Here is a 5352-nt window from a genome sequence, read left to right as displayed (position 1 = left end):
CTTCAAAAACATGGCAAACCCTTTCAATTCTTCAACTACATGATCGAGATCCTAGGTTTTTTAGACTTAGTGTCTTCAGCTTGGTCCTTACATTGTGAGGGTACACCTATGGCTCAATTTAGTGCTAAGCTTAAGCATACCAAGCTTTTTCTAAAACAGCTCAACAGAGATCATGGCAACATCCAATCTAATATGATTGTGGCTCGTAATGCTCTTGCAGAATTTCAAGTTTCATCAAGTTCTTCTTCTGATTCCGGGGTTTTAGATGTAGAAAAAATCCTCATTGCTAATCTTAATAATGCTTTGCTTCAGGAAGAATCTTTCTTGCTTCAAAAAGCTAAAGTGAAATGATTACATCCAGGGGACAATAACAACTCGTGCTTTCACCAGCAATGCAAAGTTAACCGGAACAAAAACAAGGTCCTTGCCCTTATTTATGGTGAGGGTAATATTGTGCATGACCAAAACAAATGTGCTCAGGTTGCGGTTCACTATTTTGCTCAGTTGCTTGGTAGTCCCTGTCAACAAGAATCTTTGGACCTCTCTTTGGTTAATTACAAGGAGTTAAGTGAAGAACAATCTCATGCTTTAACAACTCCAATTACTGATCTTTTGATTTATGATACGATCAAGAGAATGAAAAGGAACAAGGCACCAGGGCCTGATGGTGTCAATGCGAAGTTCTTTATTGCTACTTGGCATATTACGGGCACTAGCTTCTGTGATACAGTCAAATTCTTTTTTGCCTCAGGGTCAATGCACTCTGGTATTAACTCGACTTTCATCTCCTTAATTCCTAAAACAGTGGCCCCAACTCGAATGAACGATTTCAGACCCATTTCTTTATGCTCTGTATTGTACAAATGTATTTTTAAGATCATTGCCATGCGTCTTAAGAGCATCATGCCCTCAATTGTTGATATAGCACAATCTGCATTTATCCCAAGTTGTTCAATTTCTGACAATGTGTTGTTAGCTCAAGAATTATTTAGAGGCTATGACAGAGAGACTGGTTCACCCAAGTGTGCACTCAAGATTGATCTCCATAAAGCTTTCGACTCTCTTAGCTGGGATTTTATTCTGGCAATTCTTCACAAGATAAGATTTCCTACTATGATGATTACTTGGATAAAATCTTGTATTTGCATGACTAAGTTCTCTATGAAATTAAATGGGATTATTCATGGCTATTTTGGAGGAACTAAAGGTTTAAGACAGGGTGACCCTACGTCACCTTATATTTTTGCACTCTGCATGAATATTTTGTCTTGTATTCTCAATGACAATCCTGCTCATTTCAAGTTCCACTGGCATTGCAAGGATCTCAAGATCAATCATTTTTTTTTGCTGATGATGTTCTTTTTTTCTCCCATGGTTCCAGGCCTTCTGTTGAGCACATTATGACTTCTATTACCACCTTTTCCATGTGGAGTGGTTTGGTTCCTAGCATAACAAAGAGCACCGGTTTTGTTTGCAACTGTGACAGCAATTTACTGGATTGGTTTGACACCTTGGGCATCCCCAGAGGTACTCTTCCAGTCAAATTTATTGGAGTACCTTTAATATCTTCTCAGCTATGTGTTAATGATTGTATTCCCTTAATTGATAAAATCACTTCTCGTATGCACTCTTGGTCTACTCTCTTATTATCCATGGTAGGAAGAGTTCTTTTAATCAAATCTGTCCTGAATGCTATTGAAGCATTTTGGTGTAATCACTTTTTGTTGCCAGCTCTTGTTCATGCAACTATCCAGTCATTATTGACTCGTTTTCTGCGGAAAGGTAACATAAACCACAAAGGTGGTGCTAAAATTTCTTGGAGTGTGGTTTGTCTTCCAAAGGAGGAAGGAGGGCTTGGTCTAAAAAACATGATCGAATGGAATAAAGCTCAACTCATTGGTCATTTGCTTCGAGTGGTGACTAAATCAAGCAGCCTTTGGCCTCACTGGGTTAATGAAACCGTCCTAAAGCACAAACACTTCTGGTCTATTAGCATTCCTACAGACTGTTCATGTTTGGAGAAAGGTTTTAAAACTTCGCAGAATTGCTCTCCAATTCTTTTCTTATTCTGTTGGCACTGGTGACACTATTTCCTTATGGTTTGATATGTGGTGGGGAGCAACTTGTTTGGCCAGTTTGTATTCTTCTCCTATCATAAATTAATGTGGCTTGCATGCTAATGATATGGTGAGTAAAATCATTTCTTCAGGGTCTTGGTGCCTCCCGGTGCCAAATAGCAGACATCATCATCTTGATCCCATTCTTCAGCATTGGCTCTACACTTTCGACTTTCCAGCTATTAACACGAGTGGTGTTGATACTATTTTTTGGGATGGAATGGTTGTAACAAAGATCAAAACTTAGAACATATGGAACTCGATTTGAAACAGAGGAGATATGTTTGATTGGCATATTGCAGTTTGGCACAAGCTTCGAATCAATAGGTATGCCCACCATGAATGGGTTCTTTGTCATGGTCTACTCAACACCTTATCTAGATTGCATAAATTTGGCATTTTATATTCTCAGCAGTGTTTCCTATATATTGGAGGTAGGGAAAGATACTCTCACTTATTTGTTCATTGCACGTATAGTCATTAGATTTTGGTTAGACTTTTGGCTCTTGTCGATCTCTCGGTTGTGGGTGACACTTGGATCACCTTACTTCACAATCTATCAAACATTGAGGACAAGCTTAAAGGCGTGCTTGGCCTTTGTCTCATGCATATTTTTTGTTACCATCTCTGGAGGGAGCGTAATGCTCGTGCTCACAACTCAGGCATCCTTGGCCCCTCAAAGCTCATGCAGTGCATCACTAGGGACTTTGTGGCAAGGTTGCATAGTTCAAATTGGTTCTCTAAACTATTTTTTAATAGCCCTGATTTAATTACTTGGCTTTCCCCTATTTTTAGTATTTAGTTGCTTTGTCTTAGCTATTGTAGTTTGGCTTTCTCTCTCCAATCTTATTCTGAGATTGGTTATAGATAGCACCCTCTCTATGGCCTGTCATAGAGCTTTGGGTTGATCCCTATTTCTTTGTCTATATATACTAAATTTAGCATAAAAAAAGCTCATAGTTATTTAGCAAAAAAAAAAAGCTCATAGTTGGACTTTGGGTTGGGTCGGCCTTTTGGTGTGCACCGGTCGTCTCGTCCCTTCTGCCGGTGATGCGCTCCTGTCCATATTGGCCGGGTCGTGCCTCCGGCGCTGTTATTTTGAAGAATTTAGAGTGCTCAAAGCAAGCCTACGCTCTGTATACATTAGCATGGGATAACATCATAGGATTTCGGTCCTATTATGTTAGCCTTCGGGATCAGAGTAATGATTAACAGGGACAGTCGGGGGCATTCGTATTTCATAGTCAGAGGTGAAATTCTTGGATTTATGAAAGACGAACAACTGTGAAAGCATTTGCCAAGGATGTTTTCATTAATCAAGAACGAAAGTTGGGGGATCGAAAAAGATCAGATACCGTCCTAGTCTCAACCAAAAACCATACCGACCAGGGATCAGTGGATGATGCTTTTAAGACCACACTGGCACCTTATGAGAAATCAAACTTTTTGGGTTCCGGGGGGGGGGGGTATGGTCGCAAGTCTGAAACTTAAAGGAATTGACGGAAGGGAACCACCAGGAGTGGAGCTTGCGGCTTAATTTGACTCAATACGGGGAAACTTACTAGGTCCAGATATAGTAAGGATTGATAGACTGAGAGCTCTTTCTTGATTCTATGGGTGATGGTGCATGGTCGTTCTTAGTTGGTGGAGCGATTTGTCTGGATAATTCTATTAATAAACGAAACCTCATCCTGCTAACTAGCTATGTGGAGATAGACCTTCACGGCCAGCTTCTTAGAGAGAATATGGCCTTTTAGGCCATGGAAGTTTGAGGCAATAACAGGTCTGTGATGCCCTTAGATGTTCTGGGCCGCACACGTACTACATGATGTATTCAATAAGTCTGTAGCCTTGGCCGACAGGCCTGGGAAATCTTTGATATTTCTTCGTGATGGGGATAGATCATTGCAATTGTTGGTCTTAAACGAGGAATTCCTTGTAAGCGCGAGTTATCAGCTCGCGTGGACTACTTCCCTGCCCTTTGTACACACCGCCCGTCATTCCTACCAATTGAATGGTGCGGTGAAGTGTTCGGATGGTGGCGACGTGTGCGGTTTACTGCTCACGATGTCGAAAGAAGTCCACTGAACCTTATCATTTAGAGGAAGGAGATGTCATAATAAAGTTTCCGTAGGTGAACCTGCGGAAAGATCATTGTCGAATTCTACGATAGCAGAATGACCCACAAACACGTAAACACATTGGGCAAGCATTGGTGGGCTTCGGTCCGCCGTTTGCAAACCTTAGGTGGCCCCTCTTTGGTGGCCACAGGCCTATGAATCATCCGGGCGCGGAATGCGCCAGGGAACTTAAAATTAAATTGTATGTTCGCACCCCGTTAGGGGTGGTAACATCATTCCAAAACACAACGACTCACGCAACGGATATCTCAGCTCTCACATCAATGTAGAACGTAGCGAAATGCGATACTTGGTGTGAATTGCAGAATCCCTTGAACCATCGAGTCTTTGAACGCAAGTTGCGCCCGAAGCGAATAGGCTGAGGGCATGTCTGTCTGGGTGTCACACATTTGCTTGCCCTCAAACACTCACTCCTTGATGAGGGGTGTTGGTTTTTGGGCGAAAATTGACCTCCCGTGTCGTGTTGTGCGGTTGGCGCAAAAGCGAGTCTCCGGCGACGTACGTCGTGACATCGATGGTTGTAAAAGACCCTCTTGTCTTGTCGCACGTAATAGTGTCATCTAAGGAGCTCGAGGACCCTAAGGCGCAACACAATTTGTTCGCCTTAACTGTGACCCCAAGTCAGGCGGGACTATCCGCTGAGTTTAAGTATATCAATAAGCGGAGGAAAAGAAACTTACAAGGATTCCCCTAGTAACGGCGATCGAACCGAGAATAGCCCTGCTTGAAAATTAGGCGGCTCTGTCATCCGAATTGTAGTCTGGAGAAGCGTGTTCAGCGACAGACCGGGCCCAAGTCCCTTGAAAGGGGTCTCCAGAGAGGGTTAGAGCCCCGTCGTGCCTGGACCCTGTTGCACCACGAGGCGCTGTCTACGAGTCGGGTTGTTTGGGAATGCAGCCCCAATCGAGCGATAAATTCCGTCCAAGGCTAAATACAGGCGAGAGATTGATAGCAAAAAAGTACCGCGAGAGAAAGATGAAAAGGACTTTCAAAAGAGAGTCAAAGAGTGCTTAAAATTGTCGGGTGGGAAGCAGATGGGGATCGGTGATGCACCCCGGTTGGATGTGGAACGGTGTCAAGCCAGTCCACCGATC

At 42.8% G+C, this 5352-nt stretch overlaps 1 non-coding gene across 1 annotated transcript; it reads left to right on the top strand.

Moving 5' to 3' along the window:
* Nucleotides 1–4487: 4487 nt before the first annotated feature.
* Nucleotides 4488–4642, top strand: LOC141694058 (5.8S ribosomal RNA). Its single transcript, XR_012563390.1, has one exon. It is a non-coding gene; the product is annotated as a 5.8S ribosomal RNA (ribosomal RNA).
* Nucleotides 4643–5352: the final 710 nt, after the last annotated feature.

Source organism: Apium graveolens, chromosome 10, assembly GCF_009905375.1.
Source record: "Apium graveolens cultivar Ventura chromosome 10, ASM990537v1, whole genome shotgun sequence".
NCBI classification, from domain to species: domain Eukaryota; kingdom Viridiplantae; phylum Streptophyta; class Magnoliopsida; order Apiales; family Apiaceae; genus Apium; species Apium graveolens.
Note: the sequence above shows the minus strand (reverse complement) of the source record. Positions and strands in the feature narration are given on the sequence as shown.